The sequence below is a fragment of the Panthera onca genome, chromosome A2 (genome assembly GCF_046562875.1).
Source record: "Panthera onca isolate mPanOnc1 chromosome A2, mPanOnc1 haplotype 2, whole genome shotgun sequence".
NCBI lineage: Eukaryota > Metazoa > Chordata > Mammalia > Carnivora > Felidae > Panthera > Panthera onca.
The window spans coordinates 116,683,829-116,696,543 of record NC_138340.1 but is presented as its reverse complement, the minus strand read 5'-3'; the positions used below and the strand labels follow the sequence as shown (position 1 = coordinate 116,696,543).

General features: G+C 44.2%; 1 protein-coding gene across 2 annotated transcripts in view; it reads left to right on the top strand.

Annotated features, from left to right (window-relative positions):
* Window positions 1–6,348: 6,348 nt before the first annotated feature.
* The window catches only part of GSDME (gasdermin E), a 65,122-nt gene continuing 58,755 nt past the window's right edge, over window positions 6,349–12,715 (top strand). Inside the window, exons 1-2 of one of the 2 annotated variants that reach the window (XM_060632731.3) lie at window positions 6,349–6,462; window positions 11,733–11,951. The gene's annotated coding sequence lies outside the window, so the exon portion shown is untranslated. The remainder of the gene's footprint in view (window positions 6,463–11,732; window positions 11,952–12,715) is intronic. The other variant, XM_060632732.3, reaches the window with a different exon arrangement.

Below are 12,715 nucleotides of genomic sequence, written 5' to 3'. Positions count from 1 at the left end.
TCAATTAAAACTCTGCAAAGAAGTTTTATCAGTAATAACTGTTGAAGATGAAAATCCCCCCTCACCCACTTTATCATCAGTTTCTCCCTGTTTTCTTAGATATCCTTTAAACCAGATGTAGATTAAGAAAGGTTTGACTTTTTTCATAGTATGTGTTGTATAATCTGAAAATAAATTATCTAAACTAAAACTGGTTTATTAGCTGTCTGGGTTGGCCTTACTAGGATTCTTTCTAGGAACTGGGAACATGGCCAACACCGGTTTGTCCTCTAAAAGCACTTAGAAGCAGAGTCTGCTCCTGCTCTTGGAAACCAACTGCCTTCTTTTTTTCTTTTTTCTTTTTTTTTTTTCTGGGCACAAAAACTACGTTTTCCAACCTTCCCTGTGGTTAGAGGGACCTATGACTAATTTCTGGCCAAAAGAACGTATGCAAAAGTGCCAGGCCCATGAAATACCTCCCATGAGAGAGTCTCCAGGTTCCTTCCTTCTCTGCCTGCTGGAGATGTCCGTGCCCAGGCAATGTGGGGACCATTGGGCTGAAAATGGCAGCACCTTCCTGAAGGAACAGAGACTACCCTCCTCTATCACCACCTCCCAGACTCTGAAACTGTCTTTAATTGTTCATTGACAAAACAATAAATAAATAAATAAATAAATAAATAAATAAATAAATAAATAAAAACAAAAAAACCCAAAAAACAAAACTAAGCTACTATCATTTTGAGCCATTATCAATTGGGGGGTTGTTTGTTCAGCTTATCCTACTTGACTTTACTTGATCCTTTCTCCCTCCACCATGTTAGATGTTCTCGCCAAGCCCTCCATGGTACCTGATTGTTGAACTTCTCATCTTTTATCCTTATTGCTTATCTGTCTGCCTTCCCAGATATATTCCCAAGCTCTAATAGGGCATGAACTACATTTCCCTCTTACCATTATATCCCCAGTATCTAATATAGGGCTTGACATATAGTACATCCTTAACAAATATTTGTTACAGTAACAAAATGTTGGATGCATGGATTTTGCCTTTCTCTGTCCTGGGTATAGCTGACTTAAATGCTGGACAATCTTTAGGAACAATGATAATGGGGTGAGAAAAGCTTGTACAGCTGAATTGCACCATTCTTGAATGTTTCTATAAACCTGACACTTGGTGGATGACTCCTGGTCTTCACTGCAAATCTCTAATGTTGATAAGGATATATGAAAAATAGACAACAATATAGGAGTGTTTACTAACTTTGTTTATTTAATGCCATTCTCTTTCTTTTTAAAAAATATTTTTGGGGGGTGCCTGGGTGGCTCAGTCGGTTAAGCGTCCAACTTCAGCTCAAGTCATGATCTCACAGTTCATGGGTTCGAGCCTCATATTGGGCTCTGTGCTGACAGCTCAGAGCCTGCAGCTCAGAGCCTGGAGCCTGTTTTGGATTCTGTGACCCCCTCTCTCTCTCTGCCTCTCCCCTGCTCATGCTCTGTCTCTCTCAAAAAATAAACTTAGAAAAAAATTTTTTAAATGAAAAAAAGATTTTTTTACATTTATTGATTTTTGAGAGACAGAGAGAGAGCACGAGTGGGAGAGGGACAGAGAGAGAATGAGACACAGAATCTGAAGCAGGCTCCAGGCTCTGAGCTGTCAGCACAGAGCCTGACGCAGGGCTTCAACTCACAAACCATGAGATCATGACCTGTGCTGAATTCGGACACCCAAACAACTGAGCCACCCTGGAGCCCCAATGCCATTCTCTTTCATAAATACAAGTGTGATATATTGAAGGTGTCTGGAAATTCTTCGCTGTTTCTCCCATTGAAAGGTAAGGTATAATTGCCCTCTCTATGAATCTGGTCTTGCTTCAACAGTAGAATGTTGTGGAAGTTGCATTCCAGGTCTTCAGAGGCTAAGTCATAAAACATAGCTTCTGTCTTGTTTCTTGCAACACTCACTTTTGGAGCCCCAAGCCTCCATATAAGAAGTCTAATTTCCCAGAGACCACCATGATAAAGAGGCCACATGTAGGGAGATATGCTTGATAATCCCAGCTGAGTGCTGCCTTCCAGCCATCTTTGCCAAGGCATTAGACATGTGGGTAAAACCATCCTGGACCCTCCAGAGTAGGTCATTCACTAGCTAAATTCTTCTGCATGATCCTAGTCAGTGCCACATGGACTGAAGAATCATTCAGCTGAGCTCTACCCAACATTCTGACCTGCAAAATCCTGAGATGTGATAAAATGGTGGTTGTTTCAAGTCATTAAGTTTTATGGTAGTTTGTCATACAGTAAATTATAATTTGAACAACAAGTTATTTCATTTATTTGTCCAATAATATTTGCATTGAGACTTCAAATTTTGATAATTTTGATTGGTTACTTGCTGGCCACCAAGTAAGTTTCACTTTTCTCCTGTCTGTATCTATACCTTGCAATTGAACAAGAGATGGTTGAGACCCTAAAAGAAACAGGCTGTTAATTCTGGGACATATTTAACCTTCCATAAAGCTTTTTATTTTAAAGCAGTAATTGGTAATATGCATTTGCATTACAGTTTCCAGTGAAAACACTTTTGGGATTCAGGGAGAAAATTGGTTTAAAAATACATGTCAATGTATGCCAAGTTTTTTTGTTAATTTATGTTAGTAACTATGCTTTCCTCTGGGAAGCAGTCAATATGGTAAAAGACAAAATTATACATAGGTGAAAAATTTTAGACTCAATTTAAAAGTGGCGTTAACTAGAAAGTAATCAATAAAGAAAAGGAAACTAACTTTTATTGATGGATTCCTATGTGCTGAGTGCTTTTTACAGATTTTCTCTTTTAATCTCATGACAATACTGTAAATAATTTTTTAAACAGGAAGTTGAAAATTTGCCTAAGGTCACTCAGTTGGTAAGTAGTAGGCTAGGTTTCACCCAGATCTGTCTGATCCAAAGCCTGTGTGTGTTCTTTCTCTTCCATAGTGGCTATTGATCTAAGAGAGTCCAGGTTTTTCCAAAAGTGGCTCCCAAAGAACTAGAAATAGTTATGGCAGCCATGCAGACCTAGCTCATTAATATGTTTGTTTATTTATTTATTTATTTATTTATTTATTTATTTATTTATTTTAATGTAATTTATTGACAAAATGGTTTCCATACAACAGCCAGTGCTCATCCCAACAGGTGCCCTCCTCAATGCCCATCACCCACTTTCCCCTCTCCCCCACTCCCCATCAATCCTCAGTTTGTACTCAGTATCCAAGAGTCTCTTATGGTTTGCTTCCCTCCCTCTCTGTAACTTTTTTTTCCTTCCCCTTCCCCTCCCTCATGGTCTTCTTTCAAATTTCTCAAGATCACATGTGGTTTTTATATACAATGGAATACTACTTGGCAATGAGAAACAATGAAATCTGGCCATTTGTAGTAATGTGGATGGAACTGGAAGGTATTGCGCTAAGTGAAATAAGTCAGTCAGAGGAAGACAGATACCATATGTTTTCATTAATGTTCATGTATACAATACACCCCATTAATGAGTTTTATCAATGTAAAAGTATATCAAATCAACATATTGTATACCTTAAATAGACACAATGTTATATGTCAGGTATATCTGAATTACAAAAAGAAACTCAGATGGTATTAAATGATCTGGACGTAAATCTTGGCTCTGTTTCTTCTCAGCTAGGTGAGCTTCCTGGCTAGTGCCTCAGTGATCTCATTTGTAACTTGAACTCCCAACCAATTGCTGTGAGGATTAGATGAGTCAGTCAATGCATGCAATGAACTAAGAACCAAGCTTTGTGACAGTAACTAGAGAGCTCCATATAAATGTTTTTTAAATTTTTTTTAATGTTCATTTCTGAGAGAGAGACACACACACACACACACACAGAGAGAGAGAGAGAGAGAGAGAGAGAGAGAGAGAGAGTGCAAGGAGGGGATGGGCAGGGAGAAAGAGAAGGAGACACAGAATCCGAAGCAAGTCGCAGGCTCTGAGCTGTCAGCACAGAGCCCGACACGGGACTCGAACTCAAAAACCATGAGATCATGGCCTGAGCAGAAGTCAGCTGCTTAACTGACTGAGCCACCCAGGTGCCCCTAGAGAGCATCATGTAAATGTTAGCAGCTAATATTATTACAGGCCTCAGGCATTATAACTGAAAGGCAATGAACAGGAGTGAAATAATTTGAAGCCCCTAAGAAACTGATGCAACAGAAAGCTCATGCACTCTCAGTTATAAGTGGTAACCTATCTAGAAGGGGCTGGCGCTCTGTGGGGACTTCATGAACATGCTGTTTATAAGGATATTCTTAAGGTGAAGGGCCTAGGTGTGATAACAAGCCAGAGTCACCACCATATAATGTTATGAACACAGAGAAGCAATAACATGGATGACAAGTCTGTCAGCAGGGCCCCCACAGTGATTCTTTTTTCTTCCCATACCTATTAGTTTGGCAAGACAGGATCATCTGTCTGAACCATTTCTATTCACTCATTCATTCAACCATCATTAATGGCGCACCTACCTTGTGCCAGGCACCGCACGGATGGGTAGGACCCCATAGTCTAGTTGGAAAAACAAACAAAAGGATGTGTTAATTAATTTAACAAGTACTGACTATCTACTATGCATCAGGTGTGTGCTAGGTACAGGGTATAGTGAACAAAACAGACAAAAGTCTGTAGCCTCAGAGAACTGACATTCTAAGGAAGAGAAAGATAGTACATGAAATAAGTAGGATGTATATTGCCTATCAGATGGTGATCAGTGCAAAGGAGAAAGATAAAGCAGATGGGGCGCCTAGGTGGCTCAGTTGGTGAAGCCTCTGACTTCAGCTCAGGCCCTGTCCCGCTCTGTGGTGACAGCTCAGAGCTTGGAGCCTGTGTCTCCCTCTCTCTCTGCCCCTCCCCCACTTGTTCTCTCGCTCTCTCTCTCATAAATAAATAAAAAGATTAAAAAAAAATAAAGTGGGGCGCCTGGGTGGCTCAATCGGTTAAGCATCCGACTTCAGCTCAGGTCACGATCTCGCAGTCCGTGAGTTCGAGCCCCGCGTCGGGCTCTGGGCTGATGGCTCAGAGCCTGGAGCCTGCTTCCGATTCTGTGTCTCCCTCTCTCTCTGCCCCTCCCCTGTTCATGCTCTGTCTCTCTCTGTCTCAAAAATAAATAAATAAACGTTAAAAAAATAAAAAAAATAAAAAATAAAGCAGAGATAAATAAAAAATAAAGAGAAAGAGACACAGAATCCAAAGCAAGTCGCAGGCTCTGAGCTGTCAGCACAGAGCCCAACATGAGACTCGAACTCACAAACCATGAGATCATGGCCTGTGCAGAAGTCAGGGCTTAACTGACTGAGCCACCCAGGCGCCCCTAGAGAGCATCATGTAAATGTTAGCAGCTAGCAAGGAACTAGGGAGTGTCCCTCTAAACTGATAAACTGCCCGTACTTTTGATTTGAAGAGTCAGGAGGGCTTTGCTGAAATAAGTACAAGGAGGTGGGGTAACTGCAGTCTAGGGATATGCTTAGAACATATGGGGGCCCAAGGGAAAACCCTGCCTCTTTCCCAGGTCTGTGGAAGGCAGTAACAAAAAACTCAACATTCCCGAATAATGCAAGTTCTCCGAGTACAGAAATTTTGTTCTCATTCATTGTTCTCAGCCTGGCAGAGTACTGCTCAGAAAAGATGATCTGTAAATACTGACTGAAGGGATATAATGTTTAAGTCAGGCAGTCCGCAAACAATTTTTGAGCACCAACTATGTTCAGCTTCCCTTGGTCACTGAGCACCTAGGGAGGGATGCTGGGCTTCGCCCTCAAGGAGACTTGAACCTAGTTGCATGAATTCCTAGTAACGTCAGGACCCAGAGTGGGCACGGTCACACCACACAAAGCAGGACACTCCCAGGCGCGGACACCAGGGGCTCCCCACAGGGTACAGCAGCCTCAGATTTGCCGAGTGGAACGGTGAAGCCGCGGTGCCAGTCCGCACCCCACTGTTGGTGGCGAGGCCCGGCAGGCTTCAAACCCCTCCGGACCGAGGGCGGGCGATGAGGCCTCGGGGAGGAAAGCCGAGCACACTGCTCTGGTGCGCCCCAGGCCTCGGATCGCTAAGACCTGGCGGGGACTCCGGCCAAAGACGAGCCCCGGGGCGTCAGCGACCTGCCGGAGCGTAGTCACCCAAAGAGAGGGAACCGGCCGGCTCTGGGCCTTCGGGCCGGTCTCGGGACGCCGCCCGCCGTCCTCGCCCCGCCTCGGTTGCACCCGCCCCGCCCCGCCCCGGCCCGGCCCGGCCTCCCTCGGCCCAGTTCCCCCGGTTCCGTCTGGCTGGCTGGCCGCGGCGCAGGAGAAGCTGCGGAGCAAAGGTCCCAGCGGCCCGCCCCCTCCCGCCGAGCCCCCGCCCCCAGCCCGCCCCGCTTGGCTAATTCGCCCGGGCAGGCTCGGGGCGCTGCGTGAGCGGCTGCGGGGATCGGGCGAAGCCGGCAGGTGAGTGCGGCGGCGCGGGCTCCGCTCCGGCTCTCGCCCCGGCGGGCGTTCGGCCCCGGGGAGCCGGGTCCGCGGCTCCTGTCTATCGGGGACACTCCTCCCCGCTGTTGCTCCATTCCTGAGGGAGACCAGTCGGTCGGCTGCCCAGCGACTGGCCATCGGGACGCACTGCGTTCCACTCTCCCCCATTCCCGGGCCTCTCTCCCCCACTTCCCCGCTGCCTCTTTCTTCCCGGGCTGTTGCGAGGACTGGTACCTTGTGTCCCCTCGTCCCCACCCCGTTCACCATCTCTCTCCACTCCTTCATCCTTTGTCCTCCCGTTTCCCCCTGGATGTGCAAAGGCTTTCCCAGCTTGCGGGGAGTGTGTGCGGGAAAGGAAGGCCGGAGCACACGAGTTGGGTGTCTGGGCTTGAACGATTCCCTATCTGCCTGAAATTGGGCCCCAAGCTTGGAGAGAAGGCCAAGCCCCCCTGAATGTCCTAGGCGGGGGATGGGATGACCTCATTCACAGCTGCCCGCGTGGCTTCCCTAGGCCTCGAGGTGCGGACCCCCTGGGCGCCCACTTCACATCTGCACCTGAGAGGCAACGAGGAGGGGGGGCTCCTACAAAGGCGTTTGTTGTAAAGTGTTTTGAAACACCACTCATCGAGGGGCGGCTCTGTTCTACAGGATGGGGAGAGGGATGGAGGTCTTGGGGTCGCAGCCCTCAAGAGGCGGACAGAGAATTAGAGTGGAAGGAAAGAGGTGCTGTGAGGTCAGAGAAGCAGCTGAATACATGTAGTGTAAATTGATCATTGTCACAATCAACCACCAATGAGCTCTTCCTATTAAGGAAAACATCTGTGAGAAGTGGAGCCCAGGCAATTAGAGACTCGATCTGGGAAATATGGCCCAGGCTCCCAGCTGCTGTCCCATAGATCGCCTGCTTTAAGAGGAAGTTTGGCATTTTCCAGCAGTGGTTTTCTTTTTGTTCTCTTTGAACCCTCAAGGGGACCAGAGAGTTCTTCTCTGTTAAGCCCTGTCTCTTCTGTTACCCACTCCACTTCCCGAAAGCCTTTTCTGTCTCACCCTCACTCCTTTTTCAAACTCACGCCTGTCCTGTGACCATCATTTGTGTGTTTTTTCTTTCACATACTGCTTTTTATTTTAGAAAGAAGCGATAGAGTACCTTGTCTTTAATTTGTCTTTTTATAAAATGAGCTCAGGTCCTGGGCTGTGAGCTGGGAGGATATAAAAAGATGACACCTCTGTTTTAATAGACTAAATTTTACTTTGTTATTTAGAAAACTAAAAATAATTCAAAATGTGCTGAAGTTGTTAACTATGAGACATGTATAGCAATGTCTCGTTTCCCTGGATAGTGAGGAAATAGCGTGTCCCATAACTGTGATTTTCACTTCCACTGTAACTGTAGTCTACCCTTTTGAGCACACTTTATTTTATAAAATGAATCTTATTCATATTTTAGAAAATTAATCCTATCAAAGAAAAGAGCTGACTGAGGAAATCAGCAAAGCACAGTGGTCAATGGCTCAGGTTTGGGAGGCAGTTGGACCACCATTGGAATCTTGGCTTTGCACTGATTCCCTGTGTGACATTCAGTGTCCCACAGATCTCCAGGAATACACTTAGATTTGAAAGAGTTGGGTTTGTTGCTTGTTGCAGCGAGGGCGTCCTCACAGCTCAGGGAACCCTGGGGCGTCTCAGTAAGTGGGTGTTAGAAAGGAGTTCTAGCGTTCAGGCTTGTAGGTGGTTTGGGGGAGAGTTTAAGGAAACAGGACTGAGCTCTGGATTGGATGCTGTCAGGAAGAGGGAGAATTCTATGGAGTATCTTCACAGATCTTGTCTAAAATGAAAGAAGGCTGCAGTGAGGCTAAAGCTGTGGTTGGCCAAGAAGCAGCTGTCATTTGTTAGCCACGACTGGTGGTGGTGGTGGTGGCTGTTTGGTCATTTTTGTGGTTTGGACAGTATTCGAATTTTGAGGTCACACAAGATTACGAGGGGTCTTGTTTTTGTTCTAATTTATCATGACGTCACCCAGAGTGGTCTTGCCTGATGTTGCTGTGCTGAGGCACTGTTCGTGCTCAACAGGAGCATGCCGGGCCTGCACCTGGCCACCCCAGGGCTGGCTGATAGGACCAGGCCAGCTCCCCGGTGCCAGGGCTACTTTTTTTCTTTGTTTTCTTCCCTCTTTCATGATATGGACAAGTTGCTTAACATCTTCGAACTTGAGTTTCCATCTCTGCACAATGCCTATTCGGTGTTGTTTTGAAGATTCAATGAGGAAATGCATAGCGAGAATTTAGCCCAGTGCTGGCACAGCACAGGTGCTCTACAGCTCCTCTCTTTTATCTAGTGTATTTTGATGTTGAGGTTTCTTCCTCAGAACTACTCAGAACTTCCTCAAAACTAATCAGCCAGAGCTGCTCCAGAGAAGCATCCTGAACTGAGCATGAAGAAGAACTGGGTCCTTTCCAACTCAAAGATTTGATCATTCTGTCACTTGGAACCATTATGAATGGATGCTAATTATGCGTGTTCTATTCTCAGGCCATCATGACCTCGGTGCCTATTTTTCCTTTGCTCCCAGGAGCCAGTGGCCCCAGTTGGCTGGGTGCTTTTCTGACTTGGTATTGTCTTGCTTTCATAGTCTCTTCCTTCAAAATCTGTTGTCCAGGAGTCTGATTCAAACTTCCGTATCCTTACCACATTTGCTTTTGCTTTCTGAGTTCCAATTGCTTTGAGCTGGGTGAGTAAGGACCTTTTGCTAATGGAATTTCTTTTTTTTTTTTTAAGTTTTTATTGAAATTCCAGTTAACGTACAGCGTAATATTAGTTTCAGGTGTACAATTTAGCAATTCAACACTTCTATGCAATACCCCATACTCCTCACAAGTGCATTCCTTAGTCCCTATCACCTATTTAACCCATCCCCCCACCCAGCTAATGGAATTCCTTTTTTCTTTTAAATGTTTATTTATTTTGAGAGAGAGAGAGAGAGAGACACAGACACTCCCAAGCAGGCTCCTGGCTGCCAGTTCAGAGCCTAACGTGGGGCTCAAACTCACGAACCATGATATCATGACCTGAGCTGAAATCAAGAGTCAGATGCTTCACTGATTGAGCCACCCAGGTGTCCCATAGCTAATGGAATTCTTAAGGCCTTTTGTGAGAGCCAGGATCTGGAGTACAGCTGTGAAATGCAATGGGTTTTTAGGCCTTGAGCCATTAAGCTAGATCTCTCATGAGGCCATTTTTGTCTCCTTTGAGATTGGAGCACACTGGAAATTTGAATCTGAATTCTGACTAATGGTTGAATTGAGACTCTATTGTGCTTGTCTGTCAGGCAATGTGGGTTCTAGATCTTTCAGTTGGCTTCCAGGCATAGTATTTAATGTTTCCTGGCTAGACCGTTACTTTAGATATTTGAGAATGGTATGGCAGCTTATTGTTTCCACTACAACATGATAAACTCGACTGTATTAAATTTCTATCCTGTGTTTTAGCTGGCCTATTATATAAAAAACTCCTAGGAATAAAGAAAAAAAAAAAATAGAAAATGGACCAAGGACACAAATGGTTAAGAAAAGGAAATACAAAAATTGTTTAAACAAAAGATGCTTGATTAAATTCATATTAAAATAACATATCCTAAGACTATACTGAGATATACTGTTTCTCACCTATGATACTGACAAAAATATAAAAGTTTGAGAACTACTGCTGAGACTTTGATACCTTACTGGTGAGACTGCAAAATGGTACAGCCCCTAAAATTATGGATGTATTTACCCATATGTCTAGCAATCCCTCTTGTAGGAATCTTCCTTTGGATTCTCCTACCCATGTATGAAGAACACATGTCCAAGAGTATTTAGTGTGGTATTCTTATGCTAAAAAACGTAGACGTAACCTACGTGATCAGCCCTACAAGACAAACAGTGGTACAGCCACATGATGGAGTATTCAGCTGCAGAGATGAAGGTACTAACATGGGAAGATTTCCAGCACATCTTGTTACATGATAAAAAAAATAAGATGTCTGCAGACCAGTGTGCAGACTTCTTTGAACTTGTATTTGTATAAAGAAATACTGTGGTAACATACCTGCAGGGAAGAGCTTTGAAAGGATAGATGGAATCTGGGGACAAATGAGATTTCACAGTGTATTTTTTTTTTTTTTACACAGTTTAGATATTTGAGCCATGTAATATATTATGCATTTAAACATAATAATAAAAAGAAACCTCTAGCTTTCATTTCGCAAGGAGAATATATGGATTTTCTTGATCGAATTAGCCTGATTCTAATAAAAACCTATAAAGCAATAGCCACCTGCATTAGCTTTTCCTAAAGCACACTACTCTGTCAAGAAGGAAAATTAACTGTGTTTGATGGTGGATGGAAACAAAATAATTTAGGAGTTCTTTTTCTTTAGCCTCTAATTCCTCTGGGGAGGATTAGTGTCATTACAACAGCTTTGTTATCCACAACAGATGGATTTTATTATGTTATTTATATGTTTTCCTTTCTTTCTTTTTTTTTTTTTTTGTTCATTTATTTATTTTGAGAGTGAGCGAGTAGGGGAGGGGCAGAGAGGGAGAGAATCTGAGACAGGCTCTGGCCTGTCAGTGCAGAGTCTGATGCGGGGCTTGAACACATGAATCGTGAGGTCCTGACCTGAGCTGAAACCAAGAGTTGGACACGTAACTGACTGAGCCACCCAGGCACCCCAAGTTGTGTTTTTTAATGGCAAGTCTGATTTGGCTTTTTCAGAAACCTGTTTGACCTGAAGGGAAGTTAATGAACTCCCTTTCATGTTATACCAGAAAAGAATAGAAATTATAAAACTAGAGATGCAGATACCAATGGTGTATATACTGAGGCAGATTCTGCTGTGGCTCTGCTCTTGGACAAGCAGGATGAATTCCCACAGATCATTGGGGAGACCTTATTTTGTTAAAGGTTCTTTCTGTACGTTCGGCAAAATAAATCTTACACGCTACCCTGGATCCACTTTCAGCAGGTATGTCCCCCACCAATCTGCTTCCTCTTGAATTTCCTTTCTTGGTACCTGGCATCTCTATCTCCTTGGCCAACCCACACCTGACATACCTGGAGACCATCCTTTGGAGTCCCTTTCCATACCACCCTCACATCCAACCAGAGTTCAGGGGAAACCACCAAATCAGCATCTTTTCTATCCTTACACCGATGACATAGTTCAGTGTAACCATTCGACGTCCATCTCTAATCTTGTTCCCTCCCAGCTGGTTTCCTGTTTTGCTTCCAGAAGATCTTGCTAACGGTCCACTCTTGATTGCATTGCTCCCTGTACAACCCCTCTGATGGCTCCTGCTGCTCTGGCCCCCAGCAAGGGAGGCACGGCTTGCATGGCCTGGACCAAGGCTTCCTCATCCCTGTCCTTTGCCCTTCTCTGCTCTAAAACCGTGCACTCCAATGAGAGAACCAATCCCAGAGCTTGAAAGGTAATTCTGTATCTGTCAAGCAAGTGGTGATGGGTATACTTACACAAAATGATGTCTCGTGGACCATGATAAGCTTGTCAGTCACAAATCTTGCCATGCACGATCTTCCCCACCCCTTCCACCACCTCCTGCAAATGCCAGGCTTTTATAATTGCTGATCCTCTGCCTGTTTCTACTTAGTCCACTAAATGCAGTTGGATCCTGCATACTTCAGGAGGACTTCTCTGACCATATGCTTCTCTCCAGTTGGATTTAGAACGCTTTTCTTGGTTCATTTCTTATGACAATGTCAATACCTAGCATAAACCCTAGCTGTTTATGTTTCTATCTGGCCACCAAACCAGTAGCTCATCAAGGAAAGAGATTACTTTATATATTTATTGAAGTATAGTTGACACCCACTGTTATATTAGTTTCAGATGTATATGATTTGACAACTCTAACTTATGCACACAATTGTAGCTACTGCCTGTCACCATACAAGGCTTTTGCAATACCATTGACTATATTCCTTTTGCTGTACCTTTCATCCCTGTGACTTATTCTATAGCTGGAAGCCTGTAGCTTCCACTCCCCTTCATCCATCTCCCTACCCCACCCCTCTGGCAACCATCAGTTTGTTCTCTGTGTTATGGGTCTGTTTCCTCTTTTGTTTGTTTATTTGATTCCACATATAAGTGAAATCCTCTGGTTATTTGCCTTTGTCTGATTTACTGAACCTAATACCCTTTAGGTCCCTCCATGTTGTTGCAAATGGCAAGATC